This window comes from Ranitomeya variabilis, chromosome 6 (assembly GCF_051348905.1).
Source record: "Ranitomeya variabilis isolate aRanVar5 chromosome 6, aRanVar5.hap1, whole genome shotgun sequence".
NCBI lineage: Eukaryota > Metazoa > Chordata > Amphibia > Anura > Dendrobatidae > Ranitomeya > Ranitomeya variabilis.
The window spans coordinates 20,476,767-20,499,948 of record NC_135237.1 but is presented as its reverse complement, the minus strand read 5'-3'; the positions used below and the strand labels follow the sequence as shown (position 1 = coordinate 20,499,948).

At 48.3% G+C, this 23,182-nt stretch overlaps 1 long non-coding RNA gene across 2 annotated transcripts in view; it reads left to right on the top strand.

Annotated features, from left to right (window-relative positions):
• The window catches only part of LOC143781409 (uncharacterized), a 443,129-nt gene that overhangs the window by 15,620 nt on the left and 404,327 nt on the right, over positions 1-23,182 (top strand). Inside the window, exons 2-3 of one of the 2 annotated variants that reach the window (XR_013216697.1) lie at positions 1,327-1,478; positions 10,397-11,633. This is a non-coding gene — a long non-coding RNA (uncharacterized LOC143781409). Of the gene's footprint in view, positions 1-1,326; positions 1,479-10,396; positions 11,634-23,182 lie in introns of those variants that run through there. The other variant, XR_013216696.1, reaches the window with a different exon arrangement.

The following is a 23,182-nucleotide window of genomic DNA, read 5'->3' as shown; positions in this document are numbered from 1 at the left end:
ATCTAGGGCTACTAGGGCCAGTCGTCGAGGAGCGGGGGCACCTACCGCAGAAACTTAGGGTGCCAACCTCCGCTGTCAGGTAGGGACCAGTACTAGGACACCTGACAGGGTAAGTTAGCTTGTATTTTTGTTTGTTTTTTTGAGCTGTGTGTATTTCTCTTAAGGCTGCCGTCACACTATCAGTATTTGGTCAGTATTTTACATCAGTATTTGTAAGCCAAAACCAGGAGTGGAACAAATAGAGGAAAAGTATAATAGAAACATCTGCACCACTTCTGTATTTATCACCCACTCCTGGTTTTGGCTTACAGATACTGATGTAAAATACTGACCAAATACTGAGCGTGTGACGGCAGCCTAATACCGATGTTTTCTATATTGGAACAAACTGTTTTTAGCTTTAATTATTAAAAGTTATATTTTAGGGATCCTTGTTGTTTTTGTTTTTTTGGTCGTTCCTAGGATCCTAAAATTATTTGCTTTGAGTGGTTCCTGTATGTGTATATATGCCTGTGTGTGTGTATGTGTGTATATATGCCTGTGTGTGTGCGTATATATGCCTGTGTGTGTGTGTGTGTGTATATGCCTGTGTGTGTGTATATATGCCTGTGTGTGCGTATATGCCTGTGTGTATGTGTATATATACCTGTGTGTGTGTGTGTGCGTATATATGCCTGTATGTATATATGCCTGTGAGTGTATGTGTGTGCGTATATATGCCTGTGTGTGTATATATGCCTGCGTGTATGTGTGTCCCCATTTCTGCATGTGTGCAATCTGCAAGTGTGTGTGTCTGCGAGTGCATGTCTGCACACGTGTGTACGTGTCTTGGTGTGTATATGTTCTTCTGCATGCCTGTGTGTGTCTTTGTGCTCTTCCAAAGATTTATTATAATTGGGGAGAGATAGCGGAAGACATTTTAGGAGTCAGTATGGGGATAATGTGTGAAGAAACAGTATGGTTAATGGGTGCGGGAACTGAAGGGGGAGGTGTGAGGAGACATTATGGAGAGTGGGAGGAATGTATGAGGAGATGGCATTGGGGGAGAAAAGTGTGAGGGGACACAGAGCAGAGCCCACGTAGTGGTGGGGGACATATAGATGCGGCAGTATGGGGGGGGAATAGTATGCTGAAGAGAAGAAGTGTGATGAGGGGGCACAGTATAGGGCCTGGGCAGTATAGGGGGGCACCATGTGGGAGGACAGTGTGGGGGGCATGTACCATTAGAGGGACAGTGTGGGTCATATTGTGAGCAGTCTTACAGGGGCTCCGTGTAGGGCAGATATTTTTATTCAGGCGTGTTATAATGACACTACTATTTTTAAGGGCGTCGAGTGGAGATGTGCTGCAGAAGACCGGAGAAGATGGACGTCTGCGGAGACGGCTGTGGATGAGAAGAGTCATCATGGAGTCTGGACAAGATGGAGATGAAAAGAAAGAGAACGACTCTAATCAGAAAACGCATCACAGGTTCACAGGTAAGATACCTGGATGTAAATGTTTATTTGTGATCCTGCCTGCGTCTCATCAGTGCTGTGGTTCCTGTACGGTCCGCAGTCTGACAACTCCCAGTATCTCCATTGTTAAGGACATACTGGGAGTGGTAGGTTCATGTGATACAAAGGTACATGGGGCCGACCGGACACTACAATTGATGTACCACGTACTGATGGTGGTTCAGGTGATGTACTTATACTGTACACTGATGTGTGGGTGCCTGTCTGCATGTTTGTATATCTGGAATTGCGAGATATATGTATTGTACATGTATCGTATATGTATTTTTGTAAGATGTGTGTATGTAACAGTGCATTGTGGTGTGTAAAAGTATTCATATGTTTGTGCGCATTTACTATATCTAAGGGCTTTTTCATACTGTATGTGTTAGGGAATTTCATTAGTCTTTCCATGTTTAGGAACAGACAAGTTAAATTTTCTAACCTTGTCATAGCTGTCACAATAGGGATGTGATTGTATTGAGCAGGTTCAGGAGCTGAGCCTGCTCCACACCAGGCAGATGTCGGATGTGATACACAGCCGGCATCTGCCTGTAACAGCAGTGATCAGAGCTCGCCTTGATTGCTGCTGTTTTAACTATTTAAATACCCTTGTCAATCACTGACAGTGGCATTTAGATGGCACGATGGCCGGTGCCTGCACTCACCTGCACCCATCAGCCTCCTGTGACGCAGCTGCAGGTTGCTGATGGGTGTCACGTGCTGCTGCCATCTTAGTCGTCAATGAAGCTCAGCCTGAGGTTGGGCTCCATGGACGATGTCACGATCACAATGCCGGGACGTTATTCCAGCACGCTCACTTTGTAGTTAGTGGTTACTGTAACTTCTCCCTCCTTGCACCAACCCTATCTCAGGAAGCGACTGGCGGAAGGGAGAATAAAGCTTAATTTTCTCACTTTAGCCAACGCTTTCCCATTAAGCCGGCTAACCAGGCTTTAAGCCCCATTAACCTGCAGATTATCTTTATATCTGCAGATAAATAGCGTTTCTCGAGGTGACAAGTTACCCTTAAAGGGACAGTCAGCGCAGAATGACTGTTCAAACTAGGTCCTGCTGCTCGGTGCTTCATGGCGTGGCCAATCATGTACATTCATCTTCTCACCTGTATGTTTTCCATCATTCTCCACCCCCCTCTAGTGTGATTGACAGCTCTGGCTTCATAGAGCCAGAGAAGGATGGAGATGGATGGGAAAGAAGCAGGTGGGAAGGTGTATATAAATGATTGGCCACCATGATAATCTGAGCTCCTCTGCTTGGTTTGAACAGTAATTCTGTGCTGAGCGAGAACCTTTATAGAGGTGTCCAATACACTTGAAAGATTTTGCTCTGACTCATAACATTGTATATAGTGCACCCGGCATTAGATATGAGTATATATCCGTATAATCTCGGCATGATCCTCCTCCAGAGCGGGTCCACTGTGGGATACAAGCAGCGGGCATCCTGCAGTGGACTCACTAGTGGGAAACTACCCTAAAGGTAGTATCCAGGGATTCTGTTAAAGGGAATCTATCACTGATTTTATCCTAACTAAGGGTAGCAAACTAATGACAGATCCCCAATCAGGACTCATCATTTGCTGCTGTCAGAAACTTATTTTCCCAATGAGGTAGATTACAAATCTGGTTGATATCACTGTCCTTATATTATATAAAAAAAAAAGTTTATGGTAGCTGTAGAGTGGGCCCCTAGAGTTAATTCCCCTGGTGGGCCCTAGTCAGTCCGACCCTGATAGGTGTTACATTGTTACATTGTTGTTTTATAATCCGTGGCTACAATCATTACTGACCGGAGACAAGTTTTTGGATCATCACTGAGAGTCTTGGCTCTTTCATTTGAACTTTAAGAAAAGTTTTATTTATTCGGACTCCCATGACAGCACCACGAGAGAGGGGATCCGCCCCTTTAGGAACAGGAAACCCACAGATACAAAAGGGCGGCACCTCTCCCATGCATCAGTTGGTTTCCTGTTCCTAACGGGACGGGATCCTGCAGATTTCACAAAAGGATCCCAGGCCGGCCGGCCGACTCAGGTAGCGAGGGGGTCTCCTACCTCGGCCGGTGCGGGGTTCCTGGTAGATGTCGCAATGGTCCTGGCAGGGCTGCATGTGGCGACATTCCAGCAGGGAGCAGCCACCGGTGGTGTCCTGTCTCCGGGCCAGCGCCGGGTGAGTATGTCCCCTGGGTCTCCTCCTTCTGTGGTGGCTGGGGTCTCAGGTATGCGGCGGTGCTCGGGGGCGCCATGCGGGGGTGCTGCGGCTCTGTCCGGCGTCCTCGCCGCTCTGTGCGCCGATACTGAAGCGCTGGGAGCCCGGGTGACGCCGGGGGAGGAGTCGGCGGTCACTTCCGGGTTTCCGGGGTCCTGCGCATGCGCAGTGAATCCAAGATGGCGGCGCCCACCGGTAATAGCGTCGCCGGCGTTCTGAGCCCCAGGGCTTACCGCCTGCACCAGGGGGAGGCCGAAAGAAGTAATCAGGGGAGCGCTAGGCACAGCTGCTGACCGGAGGAGGGGTTATAAAAGGAACTCCGGATCGTGATCCCTTGCTTCTGGCCTCATATGGTGAAGATGGAGGACGAGCACGTGCAGTTGCTGCAAGAGGTGTCCCAGAAGCCTAAAGGGAAGGATCGCGACAGGAGGAGTAGTGAGTCAGGCCACAAAAGCACCTCCAGACAGGGGTCTGGAGCATCAGCCAGTGGAAATCCCCCTCGTATTCCGGTACTTTTTCTTTGGGCAGCGCTGGTAAGTGATCTTCGTGAAAGTTCACCCAGTGACATGATTCCCCTCATATGTTCCATTATAGGGGAAGAAATGTGCCGGGAAGGCGAAACACAGGGAATGTGGCATCTGCGGGGTTCCCCTACCTGATTCGTGCCCTAAAAAGTTATGTGGCCCCTGTATCCAGCAGACGGTGAGGTCTCAGGAAAGGGGTGAGGGGGAGAGCATTATATCTACAGGGATTAGATTGCTTTACTTACCCCCCTCAGGTAGCGGAGGAATCCCTTACTATGACCACCAGCTTGAAGGAGATGATCAGAATGGAGGTCAGACAATCCTTAAAGGGTCTTTCTCAAGGAAGCTCTAAGTCCAAAGCTCCGTTACTCTCCGATTCTTCAGTGGAAGAGGATAAGGAGGAAGTTTTTTCCGGTTCAGCTGCGTCTTCCTCTTCCTCGGATGAGGACACCGCCCGCTTCTGTCTACCCCTTGAACGAGTGGATAAGCTGGTTAAGGCGGTCAGAGGAACGATGGGCATAACGGAACCGAGACCCCAACTTTCCAAGGAGGAAATTATGTTCAGTAGGTTGGAGCAGAAAAAACGGAGAGTCTTCCCGCTCAATGAAAAAATCCAGGATCTCATCAATAAAGAGTGGAAAAAACCCGAAAGAAAGGGTTCCTTACCTCCAGCGCAGAAGCGCAGATATCCATTCGATGATCCTGCAGTCACCAACTGGGAAAAAGCCCCTAAGTTGGATGCGGCAATAGCCAAAGTGGCAAAACGAGCCTCTCTCCCTTTTGAGGACATGGGGACCCTTAAGGACCCCCTTGATAGAAAAGCGGACACCTTTCTAAAGAGTACCTGGGAGATGGCGGCCGGCTCTTTAAGGCCTGCGGTGGCTTCAACCTGTACAGCCAGATCAATGATGGTCTGGTTGGAACAGTTAGAGACTCAGTTAAAAGAAGGTGCATCAAGGGATTCTATTTTGACTGCCTTACCACTGATCCAAGAAGCGGCTGCTTTCTTATCAGATGCATCTATTGACTCTGTCAAAATGGCGGCTAGAGCAGCAGGTCTCTCGAATGCGGCCAGGAGGGCTCTTTGGCTGAAATGTTGGCCAGGCGATATACAATCAAGGTCAAAACTCTGCATCATCCCTTGTAAAGGGGAATACCTATTCGGGCCCACCTTAGACGAACTCCTAGAGAAGGCGGGAGATGACAAAAAGAAGTTCCCCAATCTGCTGGGGTCCTACCGTCGTCCCTTTAATAAAAGAAGGTTCGGTCGCGGAGGGAAGCGTACCTTTTCACCTTCAAGGGATCGGTCTAGGTGGGATGACAGACGTAGACGAGGTACGGGATATATGTTCCGTCGTTCCTCAAAAGAAAGGAAGAAGGAGGACAAATGACTAGGAGCCCCGGTGGGAGGTAGACTTTTACATTTTGGTTCAGAATGGTCAAAGATCACGAATAGTATCTGGGTGCAAGATACTATTTCTCGGGGTCTTACTCTTGAGTTCTGCCATACCCCACGGGATAAGTTTATGTTAACTCCATTGCGTTCTAATCCTCTAGAGCAATCTGCTCTGGAAGAAGAGGTGTGGTCTCTCTGTTCAAAAAATGTCCTTACACAGGTTCCAGAGGCTGATAGAGGGAAAGGGTTCTATTCTCCCTTGTTTCTTATTCAGAAGCCCGACAACACGTATAGAACCATCATAAATCTCAGACATCTTAACAGTTATTTGGTTAAGCATACCTTTAAAATGGAGTCCATCAGCTCAACAATAAAGATACTGTTCAAAAACTGCTTTATGGTGGTAGTCGATTTAAAGGATGCCTATTACCACGTACCTATTCATGTGGATTTCCAGCAGTTCTTGAGGGTAGCAGTATTAATGGGAGGAGTTGTTTATCATTTTCAGTACAGAGCTCTTCCTTTCGGTATAACATCAGCCCCTAGAGTATTCACAAAAATAGTGGCGGAGGTGATGGCTCACTTGCGAGAATCTAATGTCCTTATTGTCCCATACCTTGATGATTTCCTCATAGTAGGTAACTCTGTAGAACACTGTTTGTCCCAACTAGAGCTAACTAGAGTTAAGTTGGAACGCCTGGGCTGGATAATTAATTTTGAAAAATCTCGGTTACAGCCTCAAAAAATTCAGAAGTTTCTGGGCTTATTACTAGATTCAACTACACAACAGTGTTATCTTCCAGAAAATAAATTAACTCAGATTCAGCATCAGGTTCTAAAAGCAGTTAATACACCCTCTATGACCCTGCGGCAAGCTATGTCCCTGTTGGGGTCCCTCACATCGTGCATTCCAGCGGTAAGGTGGGCACACTTTCACACTAGATCCCTCCAAAAAGAGATTTTGGTTAAGGATAGGATCTTGAGGGGTGTATTAGAAGAAAAAATAACGCTTGAACCAGCGACTCTCAAATCCCTAAGTTGGTGGCTGGATAGGGATAATTTGTCAGCAGGCGTTCCCTGGATGATAGATGTGTCCCGGGTTGTGACTACGGATGCCAGCTCCTCAGGTTGGGGGGCTCACATGAATGACGTTGTAGTGCAAGGCCAATGGGAACCATACTCAACGTCCTCTTCCAATCAGAGAGAATTATTAGCAATCGAGTTGTCGGTTAAAAACCTCCTCATGTATCTGCAGGGCCACCACGTCAGGATCCTCTCAGACAACCGGGTGGCAGTCTCCTATATAAATCATCAAGGAGGGACACACTCCGAGGCTCTGATGCAGATCACAGATCGTCTCCTCCGGATGGCAGAAGAGAATTTACAATCTTTGACTGCTCTGCACATCACAGGAAAAGACAACATAAAAGCGGACTTTCTCAGCCGCAATGTCCTAAAGCAAGGAGAATGGTCTCTAAATGGAGACATCTTCAAACAGATTGTCCGCTTATGGGGTCAACCGGTGGTGGACCTATTCGCCACAAGGGAGAACAAAAAAGTAAAAAGCTTTTGTTCCTTAAATCCCAGGGAAAATCCACTGGCAGTGGACGCATTCCTCATGAAATGGAATTTTTCTCTGGCCTACGCCTTCCCGCCACTGAACCTACTACCTCTAGTGGTGAGGAAAGTCAGAGAAGATCGGGCGAGACTCATTCTGATTGCTCCCTTTTGGCCCAGGAGAACCTGGTTTTCATGGCTCAGGACGATGTCAGTGGGCGATCCCTGGGTACTCCCAGACATCCCAAATTTGCTTTCCCAGGGGCCGATACTCCATCCACAAGTAAAGGGACTTCATTTGACGGCTTGGATTTTGAGCGGTCATTGTTAGAAAATAAAGGCTTCTCTCCTAAATTAGTCGATACCCTTTTAAGAAGTAGAAAGCCGATAACAACAAGAATCTACTCCAGAACCTGGAGAAAGTTCTTAACTTCCTCAAAATTTAATATTAATGATGGTGTACCAATACGTCAAATATTGGAATTTTTGCAAAGAGGGTTAGAGTTAAAACTCTCCACAAGCACATTAAGGGTACAAGTTTCAGCGCTTGGAGCCCTGTTCTCATGTAATATTGCGGGTAACTACTGGGTGTCGAGGTTCATTAAGGCGGTCGGTAGAATTAGACCACTGTATAGAAACAAAATGGTACCATGGGATTTAAATCTGGTCCTTTCTTCTTTGACAAAGCCCCCTTTTGAGCCGTTGAATGAAGCCTCAGTCAGGATGTTGTCTCTTAAAACAGCTTTCCTAATAGCTATAACATCAGCTCGCAGAATAGGAGACATCCAGGCGCTCTCTAGAAATCCCCCGTATACAGAATTTCTTCAGGATAGCGTTATCCTTAGACCGGACCCAGCCTACTTACCAAAAGTAGTATCCCAGTTTCACAGATCGCAGGAGATAGTTTTACCGTCGTTTATCCCTAATCCTTCTAACCCTAAAGAAAGTGAGCTCCATACCTTAGATGTCAGGAGATGCCTTCTTCAATATATCTCGGTCACTAATGATTGGAAGAAGGATAATGCACTATTCCTGTCCTACCAAGGTCCAAGGAAAGGGGCTAGAGCATCTAAATACATATTAGCGAAATGGATTAGGGAGGCTATCTCTCTTGCTTACACGACAGGTGGGGGTCCAGCTCCGCAGAATCTGAGGGCACATTCCACCCGAGCCATGGCGTCATCCTGGGCAGAGAGGTCTGGAGTGTCGGTCGACCAGATATGTAAGGCGGCCACATGGTCATCCCCTTCTACCTTCTTTAAGCACTATAGGTTAGACTTGGGGTTCTCCTCAGATCTCACCTTCGGGTTAAGGGTGTTACAGGCTGTGGTCCCTCCCTAAAAATGGCTTACATCTCTGTAAATCTCTCGTAGTGCTGTCATGGGAGTCCGAATAAAGCATTAAGCTACTTACGGGTAGCGGCATTTTTCGGAGGCCCATGACAGCACCCTTAGTTCCCTCCCTTTTCACGTGGGGTTGCACATCCTGGGTTTATAATCAACCAAATAATTTAAAGAAGGAATGTTATCTTCTCACGTGTATTACTTTATTAAAAGTCATTGTGTTTAATTGTATGCAATTTTGTGTTTGCTTGTCATTAACTGCGGTTAGTCCTCTCAGGCTCTGTAATCCAACTGATGCATGGGAGAGGTGCCGCCCTTTTGTATCTGTGGGTTTCCTGTTCCTAAAGGGGCGGATCCCCTCTCTCGTGGTGCTGTCATGGGCCTCCGAAAAATGCCGCTACCCGTAAGTAGCTTAATGCTTTTATTTTATCACAATTTTGTTTTATAAACTTAAGGCCCTGTCTCACATAGCGAGATCGCTAGCGAGATCGCTGCTGAGTCACAAGTTTTGTGACGCAACAGCGACCTCAGTAGCGATCTCGCTATGTGTGACACGTACCAGCGACCAGGCCCCTGCTGCGAGATCGCTGGTCGTGTCAGAATGGCCTGGACCTTTTTTTGGTCGTTGAGGTCCTGCTGACATCGCTGAATCGGTGTGTGTGACACCGATCCAGCGATGTCTTCACTGGTAACCAGGGTAAACATCGGGTTACTAAGCGCAGGGCCGCGCTTAGTAACCCGATGTTTACCCTGGTTACCAGCGTAAATGTAAAAAATAACAAACAGTACATACTCACCATCTGATGTCCGTCAGGTCCCTTGCCGTCTGCTTCCTGCTCTGAGTGCCGCCGTACAGTGAGAGCAGAGCGCAGCAGTGACGTCACCGCTGCGCTCTGCTCTCACTGTACGGCACTCAGAGCAGGAAGCTTAGCAGACGGCGAGGGACCTGACGGACATCAGAAGGCGAGTATGTACTGTTTGTTATTTTTTACATTTACGCTGGTAACCAGGGTAAACATCGGGTTTCTAAGCGCGGCCCTGCGCTTAGTAACCCGACGTTTACCCTGGTTACCCGGGTGCTGCAGGGGGACTTCGGCATCGTTGAAGACAGTTTCAACGATGCCGAAGTCGTTCCCCTGATCGTTGGTCGCTGGAGAGAGCTGTCTGTGTGACAGCTCCCCAGCGACCACACAACGACTTACCAACGATCACGGCCAGGTCGTATCGCTGGTCGTGATCGTTGGTAAATCGCTATGTGAGACGGGGCCTTTAGTAGCTTCATCCGCTGATACAATATCTGGACTTCACTACCAGAGTTACGATACCAGCAATGAGTGATGGCTGATGAAGTGCGAGACTTGTCAGGACCCTACACAGGGCTCCGTGAGGGTCTTCATATGCATTGAATAAAGTGGGAAGTTTTTATGTGTCCCCCTTTGTTTTTTTTGGGGTAAGCCTGGACTTTAATCCGGGCTCGGTAACTACTTCGGATCATCTGTGTTGACTATTCTCATCATCGACGATCAGGATAACATTGATTATTTTGATTAATGATTACATTAATTTAATATTTCAGTGCATTTGATAGATTATTATACAGGGTGGAGCGCGGTAATTTGCTGATTTGGGAATGAAATAAAAAAATTATGATCATTAGAAAAATTTATTTTATATTTTAATTATACTGAACAGTAATGGAATTTTTAAATTACATGGTTTTAAATAGTGTATCTGGCAAATGTCGACCTTCGCTATCCACACACTGGTGCATACGTTTTCTGAAGTTTTCATGAACTCTAACAAGCATGTCCACTGGTATTCTGCCAATTTCAGCTTCAATATTGTTCCTTAGGTCTTCCAAGGTGTTGGGACGGTTGATATACACCTTAGACTTCAGGTAACCCCAAAGGAAAAAATCGCATGGGGCTAAATCTGGTGAGCGTGCTGGCCAGTTCACATCTCCCCTCAAAGAGATAAGCCGTCCAGGAAACATTTGCCTCAAACAATTCATGGTAACCCTCGCTGTGTGTGCAGTGGCACCATCCTGTTGGAACCATGTATCCTCTAGTTCCATTGCCTCAAGAGCCGGCTGAAAATAATCCTGTATCATAGACAAGTACCGTTCGGAGTTCACAGTTATGGCACGACCGTTATCCTGAAAAAAGTAAAGACCAATGATGCCTACTCGTGATATGGCGCACCACACAGTGACGCGGTCCGAATGCAGAGGTCTCTCGTGAACTTCTCTGGGGTTTGTTTCACTCCAGTAACGCATATTTTGTTTGTTTACACACCCACTGAGGTGAAAATGTGCCTCATCAGAACACAATTGCGTCACGGGGTATCGTTGCTAACATGTCTTCACAAGAGGTCCGCCGTGTCAAATAGTCCCGTGCTGACAATTGTTGGACCACGCACATTTTATACGGGTGAAAATTCAGTTCATCATGAAGAATCCGGTGGAGAGAACGTCTTGAAATGCCAAGAGCAAATGATTGCTTCCGAGCAGAGCGTTTCGGAGATTGCAGTACTGCTGCTCTAACTCTCTCGATGTTTTGTGGTGTTGTAATCCTTCTCTCAGGTCCCCTTCGTACACATGACACATTCCCTGCTGTTCTGAATGCATTCACCCAATTTACAATTGATTGCCGTCCAGGAACACGTCCGCGTGGAGGAACAGCGAATTGTAAACGAAAAGCACGCTGCACTGCAATGATCGAGTGGGCATTTGAAAAATACGCTTCAACACAACATGACCTCTCCTCACGTGTCCACTGCATGATGGCAACTGAAAGGCGGAGGAATACAAATCTCCCATCAGCCACTGTAAGCCACACCCACTCTCCCCTCTCTTTGACCGACAGTGCCGCCACAGCATGCAGTGCAAAAAAGCAAATTACCGCGCTCCACCCTGTACTTGTTGGCTCATCTCTATAGACAGGAAACTATGCTCCTGAACTTTTCAGATCCGATTCTTCAAGCCTGGCATTGTGGTGGCAGTCGTAGGAGATAACGAGCCTCATTCATCAGGAGGCATGTGCCACTCAATGTGGTGATTTAGTTGCATCTTAAACCTTCCTCCAGGAATATTGCTCCACTCAGGGTCTGTAGGACATTTCTGGAGGAAGTTACGACACCATAGTGGCATAATAACCTTTGATGAATTAGACAGGTTGGCTTAGCCAAGCCCCATAAAACTCCAGCTCAACCCAGATTGGCCAAAAACAAAAGTTTGGAGGTGTTTTAGGCCAGAAAATTAGTGAAAATACTTTTATTAACCATCTTGTTTGGATTGTTGGAAAATGTGTGATAACCATAGATACAAGAATAACATTTTTTTCCCTAGAGAGCATTGAAAACTCTCTTCAAGGGCTTACCTGTAAGAAGTATGAACTGAGTGGTTCGTCTTTGCTCTCCTCATTGTAGTAAAGTCCACCAGCCACAAAGATCTGGTTTTCCTTCGTTACCAAACTGACGTGATTTTTCGGGATCTGAGCTGATAGTGAAGCAAAGAAGCATTCATTTGCGATTGGATCATATCCGACTGCCCCCGTGTCACTAATCATGAAGACCAGGTCCTTTAAAGGGAACCTATCACCCCGTTTTTTAAAGATTAGATAAAAATAGTGTGAAATAGGGGCAGAGCTGGGCTTTAACACTGACTGAGGGGGGCACTGTGGCTGGTACTGATGGACACTGTGACTGAGGGGGGCACTGTGGCTGATAATGATGATCACTGTGTCTGAGGGGGGCACTGTGGCTGGTACTGATGGACACTGACTGAGGGGGGCACTGTGGCTGATAATGATGATCACTGTGACTGAAGAGGCACTGTGGATGGCACTGATGGACACTGACTGAGGGGGGCACTGTGGCTGGTACTGATGGACACTGTTACTGAGGGGGCACTGTAGCTGGTACTGATGTGGATCGCCCCCAGTGGGCAATGGGGTACTCGATACCGGGTCCGGTACTTCATGGGGGGATGTCACATGGCTGACCCGGTCCGTGGCCCTGGGACGTCCAAGTAAAAGGGAAAGGTCTTTAAAGGGATAGAGTTTGTGTTCGTAACGCGACCTGTGGTATTCGGTCAGGATGACCGACGCTGCTTTAAGGGGTCCGCTGGGGTGATGTTATGGCAGCTAGATGGTATACCTTCTCACAGGTGAAGTATGTCCCCAGTGCTCCCAGTGTAGATGGTGGAATGATGAGAGGTGCAGAGAAGAACGAGGACACATGGTTGCAGTCTCTTTACCTTTACTGAAGACTTCAGCATCCACAGTCCAGAGCACCAGACCACAGGGCAGGCAGAGTCCGGCCGGTTTGGAGGCAAGTCCAGAGTCCCCTTGTCCAGGTGGGAAATAGAAGCCTTCCTCTAGTGCCGTGGTGTTGTAGTCCCTTACTGCTAAGCTTCTCATAAGGTCCTCACAACTGTTGTAGATGTTATGTCTTTCTCTGTCCCCTGGTTGGATAGGACAAAACCCATATGACTGGTGGCTTGAGGCTTTTTACAGGGACTCTAGCATGCCCCGGCCTCTGAGGGGTACCACCGTGCCTCCTGGGTATAAGGTCGGACAGGTAACGTGGAATTAGCTGTCCTGCCGGTTTCTGGAGTAAAGCGTAGAGGTCCTTACCCCCTTGGTGTTCCGGCTACCGGGATCCTGCGCCTCAGAAGGAGGCAGCCTATTTGGGGCTGGTCCCCTTCTCCTTGTCCTTCTCCTTCGTTCTCTGACAGGATCCCACCCCTGTCAGGGACCAACTAACTGAGCTGAACTCAGCCAGCAACTAACTAACTTTCCCTCCAAACTACCAGTTTTACCTATGTGTGGGGAGTGACCTAATAAATAGGAGCAGAAGCTCCCCCTGGTGGCCTGGAGTGTACACTGTGTTGCATGTTTGTGGTACCTGGATGCAGTTATGCTTCTTTGCCTCCAAACGTAGTATCACTCTCCCCGAGAGGAAAGTAATACCACTGCGACGACCAGGACCCTGGGGCGTTGCAGATGGACACTGTGACTGAGGAGGGCACTGTGGCTGATAATGATGATCACTGTGACTGAAGGGGCACTGTGGCTGGTACTGATGAACACTGTGACTGAGGGTGGCACTGTGGCTGGTATTGATGGACACTGACTGACGGGGGCACTGTGGCTGATACTGATGAACACTGTGACTGAGGGGGGAACTGTGGCTGGTACTGATGAACACTGTGACTGAGGGGTGGCACTGTGGCTGGTACTGATGGACACTGAGGGGGGCACTGTGGCTGGCACTAATGGACACTGACTGACGGGGGCACTGTGGCTGATACTGATGAACACTGTGACTGAGGGGGCACTGTGGCTGGTACTGATGGACACTGACTGAGGGGGCACTGTGGCTGATAATGATGATCAATGTGACTGAAGGGGCACTGTGGCTGGTACTGATGAACACTGACTGAGGGGGGCACTGTGGCTGGTACTGATGGACACTGAGGGGGTCACTGTGGCTGGTACTGATGGATACTGTGACTGAGGGGGGCACTGTGGCTGGTACTGATGAACACTGACTGAGGGGGGCACTGTGGCTGATTATGATGATCACTGTGACTGAGGAGGGCGCTGTGGCTGGTACTGATGAACACTGTGACTGAGGGGTGGCACTGTGGCGGATAATGATGGACACTGACTGAGGAGGGCACTGTAGCTGGTACTGATGAACACTGTGACTCAGGGGGGGCACTGTGGCTGATAATGATGATCACTGTGACTGAAGGGGCACTGTGGCTGGTACTGATGAACACTGACTGAGGGGGGCACTGTGGCTGGTACTGATGGACACTGAGGGGGGCACTGTGGCTGGCACTGATGGACACTGTGACTGAGGGGGGCACTGTGGCTGGTACTGATGGACACTGACTGAGGGGGGCACTGTGGCTGGCACTGATGAACACTGTGACTGAGGGGGGCACTGTGGCTGGTACTGATGGACACTGAGGGGGGCACTGTGGCTGGCACTGATGGACACTGACTGACGGGGGCACTGTGGCTGATACTGATGAACACTGTGACTGAGGGGGGGCACTGTGGCTGATTATGATGATCACTGTGACTGAGGAGGGAACTGTGGCTGGTACTGATGAACACTGTGACTGAGGGGTGGCACTGTGGCGGATAATGATGGACACTGACTGAGGGGGGCACTATGGCTGGCACTGATGGACACTGTGACTGACGGGGGGACTGTGGCTGATACTGATGAACACTGTGACTGAGGGGAGCACTGTGGCTGGTACTGATGAAGACTGACTGAGGGGGCATTGTGGCTGGTACTGATGGACACTGACTGACTGAGGGGGGCACTGTGGCTGCTACTGATGAAGACTGTGACTGAGGGGGCATTGTGGCTGGTACTGATGGACACTGACTGAGGGGGGCACTGTGGCTGGTACTGATGGACACTGTGACTGAGGGGGGCACTGTGGCTGATAATGATGATCACTGTGACTGAAGGGGCACTGTGGCTGGTACTGATGGACACTGACTGAGGGGGGCACTGTGGCTGGTACTGATGGATACTGTGACTGAGGGGGCACTGTGGCTGATAATGATGATCACTGTGGCTGATAATAATTAAAGGGAACCTGTCACCCCCCCCCAGTCGTTTCAAACTAAAAGAGCCACCTTGTGCAGCAGTAATGCTGCATTCTGACAAGGTGGCTCTTTTAGTTGTGGGTGCTGTAACTTGAGAAATAATCAGTTTTATAATTAGTCAGAAATACCTGCTCCTCAGTCAAGTGGGCCGGCGTTTCCCCCCTGCTTCAGACAGCACACAGCTGTCACTCACATCTTCTTGGCGCCGGGCGCCGCCTCCTCCTCGCCGCTGTTTTCAAAATAGCCGGCGCCTGCGCTCTTATCCCACCTGGCGCAGGCGCAGTGAACGCTGGCCGTCTTTCCTCATATGCAGCCCAGCTGACTGCGCCTGCGTGGCCTCCCTGCCTGTGATTCCCAGCCCCGCAATGTGAATAAATCATAAGTCACTGCGGGGCTGGGAATCATAAGCAGAGCTGCCGCGCAGGCGCAGTCAGCTGGGCTGCATATGAGGAAAGACGGCCAGCATTCACTGCGCCTGCGCCAGGGAGGGGATAAGAGCGCAGGTGCCAGCTATTTTGAAAACAGCGGCGAGGAGGAGGCGGCGCCCGGCGCCAAGAAGATGTGAGTGACAGCTGTGTGCTGTCTGAAGCAGGGGGGAAACGCCGGCCCACTTGACTGAGGAGCAGGTATTTCTGACTAATTATAAAACTGATTATTTCTCAAGTTACAGCACCCACAACTAAAAGAGCCACCTTGTCAGAATGCAGCATTACTGCTGCACAAGGTGGCTCTTTTAGTTTGAAACAACTGGGGGGGTGACAGGTTCCCTTTAACATTGTGACTGAGAGGGGCACTGTGGCTGGTACTGATGTACACTGTGACTGAGGGGGGCACTGTGGCTGATTATGATGATCACTGTGACTGAGGAGGGCACTGTGGCTGGTATTGATGAACACTGACTGAGGGGTGGCACTGTGGCGGATAATGATGGACACTGTGACTGAGGAGGGCACTGTAGCTGGTACTGAGGAACACTGTAACTGAGAAGGGCACTGTGGCTGATAATGATGGACACTGTGACAGAGGGGGCACTGTGGCTGATAATGATGGACACTGTGATTGAGGAGGGCACTGTAGCTGGTACTGATGAACACTGTAACTGAGAAGGGCACTGTGGCTGATAATGATGGACACTGTGACAGAGAGGGCACTGTGGCTGATAATGATGGACACTGTGATTGAGGAGGGCACTGTAGCTGGTACTGATGAACACTGTAACTGAGAAGGGCACTGTGGCTGATAATGATGGACACTGTGACAGAGGGGGCACTGTGGCTGGTACTGATGAACACTGAGGGGGGCACTGTGGCTGGTACTGATGAACACTCTGACTGAGGGGGGGCACTGTGGCTGATAATGATGGACAATGTGACTGAGGGGGGCACTGTGGCTGGTACTGATGGACGCTATGACTGAGGGGGGCACTATGGCTGGTACTGATGAATACTGTGACTGAGGGGCCACTGTGGCTGGCACTGATGGACACTGACTGAGGGGGCACTGTGGCTGGTACTGATGGACGCTGTGACTGAGGGGGCACTGTGGCTGGTACTGATGAACACTGTGACTGAGGAGGGCACTGTGGCTGATAGTGATGGACACTGACTGAGGGGGCACTGTGGCTGGTACTGATGAACACTGTGACTGAGGGGGGCACTATGGCTGGTACTGATGAATACTGTGACTGAGGGGCCACTGTGGCTGGCACTGATGGACACTGACTGAGGGGGCACTGTGGCTGGTACTGATGGACGCTGTGACTGAGGGGGCACTGTGGCTGGTACTGATGGACACTGACTGAGGGGGCACTGTGGCTGGTACTGATGAACACTGTGACTGAGGGGGGCACTGTGGCTGGTACTGATGAACACTGAGACTGAGGGGGGCACTGTGGCTGGTACTGATGAACACTGTGACTGAGGGGGGCACTATGGCTGGTACTGATGGACACTGTGACTGAGGGGGGCACTGTGGCTGGTACTGATGAACACTGTGACTGAGGGGGGCACTGTGGCTGGTACAGTACCAGCTCCTTAATGGAGGATTTACCTCCAGAGCGGTTACATCGCTACCATACACCACTAGCCAGAACATTAATACCACGGCCCGGGGATGGGGAAATAGTAAGTGATCAGTCAGTAATCCACTGCAATCCACAAACATGGAGGAATGTGAGCAATGATGCGATCCCGGTATATAGAGGGTCTTGTGGGGTCTTCCTGGTATGTGGCAGGTCTTGTGGGGTGTTCCTGGTATATAGAAGGTCTTCATAGAATCCTAGAATGTTAGATTTGGAAGGGACCTCGTCATCGTGTCCGACCCGCTGCTCAATGTAGGATTCACTAAACCATCTCAGACAGATGTCTGTCCAGCCTGTGTGAAGGCTTCCATTGAAGGAGAACTCACCACCTATCGTGGCCACCTGTTCTACTCGTTGGTCACCCTAACTGTCAAAAAGCTTTTCTAATATCTAACCTGTAACTTCTCCCTTTCAGTTTCATCCCATTGCTTCTCGAGTTTCCGTATGCAAATGAGAATAATGATGATCCCTCTACACTGTGACAGCCCTTCAGATATTTGTAGACAGCTATTAAGTTTCCTCTTAGCCATCTTTTTTGCAAGCTAAACATTCCAAGTTGCTTAAACCGTTCCTGGTAGGACACGACCATCCTGGTCGCTCTTCTCTGAAATTGCTCCAGGTTTTCAATGCCTTTTTAAAAAGTGGTGCCCAGAACTGGACAAAATATCCCAGATAAGACCTGACCGAGGGGGAGTAGAGGGAGATAATTACTTCACATGATCTAGACTCTATGCTTCTCTTAATACATCCTAGAACTGTTTGCCTATTTTGCTGCTGCATCACACTGTTGACTCATGTGCAGTCTTTGATCTTTTAGTATACCCAAGTCTTTTTCACACCTGCTGTTGCTTAGTTCTATTCCTCCCATCCTATAGATGTAATTTTTGTTTTTCTTGCCCATATGTAGAATCTTGCATTCCTCCCTGTTAAATACCATTCTATTAGTCGCTGCCCATTGTTCAACTTTATCTAGATCCTTCGGAATCCTTTCTCTGTCTACTCTAGTGTTAGCTAACCCTCCTAGCTTTGCATCATCTGCAAATTTAGTTAGTTTACCTTCAGTTGCCTTATATATAGATCATTTATAAAAATGTTGAACAACACTGGGGCCAGGCCTTGTTGTACCCCACTTGAAACACTTTTCCAATTTTATGTACAACCATTTATCACCACTCTTTGAGTACGATCACGGAGCCAGTTATGAATCCACCTAACTGTAGCCTTGTCTGTCATGATCTCAATGGCAAGAGAACATAGCATCAGCATATACAGGAACTAGCTCTTGGAAGATGGGAACTGAGCTGACCATGAACTAAACCTACCGCACAACTAGCAGTGGCCGGGTAGCATGCCTACGTTGATTCTAGGTGCCCAGCACCAGCCGGAGGACTAAATAAAGCTAGCAGAGGAAAATATTAGTCCTAGCTCACCTCTAGAGAAATACCCCGAAAGGAGACAGAGGCCCCCCACATGTATTGGCGGTGAGTTAAGATGAAACAACAAACGTAGTATGAAAATAGGTTTAGCAAATTTGAGGTCCACTTACTACATAGCAGAAGACAGAAAGGACACTTTCATGGTCAGCTGAAAACCCTATCAAAACACCATCCAGAAATTACTTTAAAACTCTGGCATTAACTCATAATACCAGAGTGGCAATTCCTGTTCACAAGAGCTTTCCAGACACAGTAACGAAACTACAGCTGTGAACTGGAACAAAAATGCAAAAACAATCATGGACAAGAGTCCCAACTTATCTAGTAGTTGTCTAGGAGCAGGAACAAGCACAGAGAGGCTTCTGATAACATTGTTGACCGGCAAGCAACTAACAGAGCAGCAAGGTTATATAGCGACTCCCACATCTTGATGGGAACAGGTGAACAGAGAAGATGAGGACACCAGTTCAATTCCACCAGTAGCCACCGGGGGAGCCCAGAATCCAAATTCACAACAGTACCCCCCCCTCAAGGAGGGGGCACCGAACCCTCACCAGAACCACCAGGGCGATCAGGATGGGCCCTATGAAAGGCACGAACCAGATCAGAGGCATGAAAATCAGATGCATTCACCCAAGAATTATCCTCCTGGCCGTATCCCTTCCACTTGACCAGATACTGGAGTCTCCGTCTGGAAACACGAGAGTCTAAGATTTTCTCCACAACGTACTCCAACTCACCCTCAACCAACACCGGAGCAGGAGGCTCAACGGAAGGCACAACCGGTACCTCATACCTGCGCAATAATGACCGATGAAAAACGTTATGAATAGAAAAGGATGCAGGGAGGTCCAAACGGAAGGAAACAGGGTTAAGAATCTCCAATATCTTATACGGGCCGATGAACCGAGGCTTAAACTTAGGAGAAGAGACCCTCATAGGGACAAAACGAGAAGACAACCACACCAAATCCCCAACACAAAGCCGAGGACCAACACGACGGTGGCGGTTGGCAAAAAGCTGAGTCTTCTCCTGGGACAACCTCAAATTGTCCACCACCTGCCCCCAGATCTGATGCAATCTCTCCACCACAGCATCCACTCCAGGACAATCCGAAGATTCCACCTGACCAGAGGAAAATCGAGGATGAAACCCCGAATTACAGAAAAACGGGGACACCAAAGTGGCAGAGCTGGCCCGATTATTGAGAGCGAACTCCGCCAATGGCAAAAAAGCAACCCAATCATCCTGGTCAGCAGACACAAAACACCTCAGATATGTCTCCAGGGTCTGATTAATCCGCTCGGTCTGGCCATTCGTCTGAGGATGGAAAGCGGACGAAAAAGACAAATCTATGCCCATCCTAGCACAGAATGCCCGCCAAAATCTAGACACGAATTGGGTCCCTCTGTCAGAAACGATATTCTCAGGAATACCATGCAAACGAACAACATTTTGAAAAAACAGAGGAACCAACTCGGAAGAAGAAGGCAACTTGGGCAGAGGAACCAAATGGACCATCTTAGAAAAACGGTCACACACCACCCAGATGACAGACATCTTCTGTGAAACAGGCAGATCTGAAATAAAATCCATCGAGATGTGCGTCCAAGGCCTCTTAGGAATAGGCAAGGGCAACAATAATCCACTAGCCCGAGAACAACAAGGCTTGGCCCGAGCACAAACGTCACAAGACTGCACAAAGCCTCGCACATCTCGTGACAGGGAAGGCCACCAGAAGGACCTTGCCACCAAATCCCTGGTACCAAAAATGCCAGGATGACCCGCCAACGCAGAAGAATGAACCTCAGAGATGACTCTACTGGTCCAATCATCAGGAACAAACAGTTTATCAGGTGGGCAACGATCAGGTCTATCCGCCTGAAACTCCTGCAAGGCCCGCCGCAGGTCTGGAGAAACGGCTGACAATACCACTCCATCCTTAAGGATACCTGTGGGCTCAGAGTTACCAGGCGAGTCAGGCTCAAAACTCCTAGAAAGGGCATCCGCCTTAACATTCTTAGAACCCGGTAGGTATGACACCACAAAATTAAACCGAGAGAAAAATAATGACCAGCGCGCCTGTCTAGGATTCAGGCGCCTGGCGGTCTCAAGATTAATCAAATTTTTGTGGTCAGTCAATACCACCACCTGATGTCTGGCCCCCTCAAGCCAATGGCGCCACTCCTCAAAAGCCCACTTCATGGCCAAAAGCTCCCGATTCCCAACATCATAATTCCGCTCAGCGGGCGAAAATTTACGGGAAAAGAAGGCACAAGGCCTCATCACGGAGCAGTCAGAACTTTTCTGCGACAACACTGCCCCAGCTCCGATCTCAGAAGCGTCGACCTCAACCTGAAAAGGTAGAGCAACATCAGGCTGACGCAACACAGGGGCAGAGGAAAAACGGCGCTTAAGCTCCCGAAAGGCCTCCACAGCATCAGGGGACCAATCAGCAACATCAGCACCCTTCTTAGTCAAATCGGTCAATGGCTTAGCAATATCCGAAAAACCAGCAATAAATCGACGATAAAAGTTAGCAAAGCCCAAAAATTTCTGAAGACTCTTAAGAGAAGAGGGCTGCGTCCAATCACAAATAGCTTGAACCTTGACAGGATCCATTTCAATGGAAGAGGGGGAAAAAATATATCCCAAAAAGGAAATCCTCTGTACCCCAAAAACACACTTAGAACCCTTCACACACAAAGAATTAGACCGCAAAACCTGAAAAACCCTCCTGACTTGCTGGACATGAGAGTCCCAGTCATCCGAAAAAATCAGAATATCATCCAGATACACAATCATAAATTTATCCAAATAATCGCGAAAAATATCATGCATAAAGGACTGGAAAACTGACGGAGCATTTGAAAGACCAAAAGGCATCACTAAATACTCAAAGTGGCCCTCGGGAGTATTAAATGCGGTTTTCCACTCATCCCCCTGCCTGATTCGCACCAAATTATACGCCCCACGAAGGTCAATCTTAGAGAACCACTTGGCCCCCTTTATGCGAGCAAACAAATCAGTCAGCAACGGCAATGGGTATTGATATTTAACAGTGATTTTATTCAAAAGCCGATAATCAATACTGTCATGATCTCAATGGCAAGAGAACATAGCATCAGCATATACAGGAACTAGCTCTTGGAAGATGGGAACTGAGCTGACCATGAACTAAACCTACCGCACAACTAGCAGTGGCCGGGTAGCATGCCTACGTTGATTCTAGATGCCCAGCACCAGCCGGAGGACTAAATAAAGCTAGCAGAGGAAAATATTAGTCCTAGCTCACCTCTAGAGAAATACCCCGAAAGGAGACAGAGGCCCCCCACATGTATTGGCGGTGAGTTAAGATGAAACAACAAACGTAGTATGAAAATAGGTTTAGCAAATTTGAGGTCCACTTACTACATAGCAGAAGACAGAAAGGACACTTTCATGGTCAGCTGAAAACCCTATCAAAACACCATCCAGAAATTACTTTAAAACTCTGGCATTAACTCATAATACCAGAGTGGCAATTCCTGTTCACAAGAGCTTTCCAGACACAGTAACGAAACTACAGCTGTGAACTGGAACAAAAATGCAAAAACAATCATGGACAAGAGTCCAACTTATCTAGTAGTTGTCTAGGAGCAGGAACAAGCACAGAGAGGCTTCTGATAACATTGTTGACCGGCAAGCAACTAACAGAGCAGCAAGGTTATATAGCGACTCCCACATCTTGATGGGAACAGGTGAACAGAGAAGATGAGGACACCAGTTCAATTCCACCAGTAGCCACCGGGGGAGCCCAGAATCCAAATTCACAACACTTGTCAATCCCATGCTTGGTCATTTCAATAAGGATGACATGAGATACTTAATCAAATGCTTTGCTGAAGTTGAGATTTACTACATCTACCACATTTCCCTGATCCCATGCTGGCAAGGACTCGAGCAACCGCGCATATCCGAGCACCCGATGCAAACTGTAGTAGCGAGCACTTGCGCTCAACACTAATGATGACATATTCAATATGACGACCTAATGTTATCAAATTCTGTGTCATCTTGTGAATTCAGAATGCTCACTATACCTCTGGATAAAATGCTTGAGGGGTGTGGTATCCAAAATGGGGTCACCTGTGGGGGGGTTTCCACTGTTTAGGCACATCAGGGGCTCTCTAAACACAACATGGTGTCGGCTAATAATTCCAGCAAATTTTACATTGAAAAAATCAAAGTATGTTTCTTCTCTTCCAAGCCCTTCAGTGCGCCAAACAGTAGTTTCCCCCCCCAACAATTAAGGTATTGGCGTATTCAGGAGAAATTCCACAACAAATTTTGGGGTCTATTTTCTCCTGTTACTCTTGTGAAAATAAAAAAAGTTTTTGTGGAAAAAAATTAAATGTTATTTTTTTCCTTCCACATTGCTTCAGTTCCTGTGAAGCACCTCAAGGGTTAATAAGCTTCTCGAATGTGGTTTTTAAGCACCTTGAGGG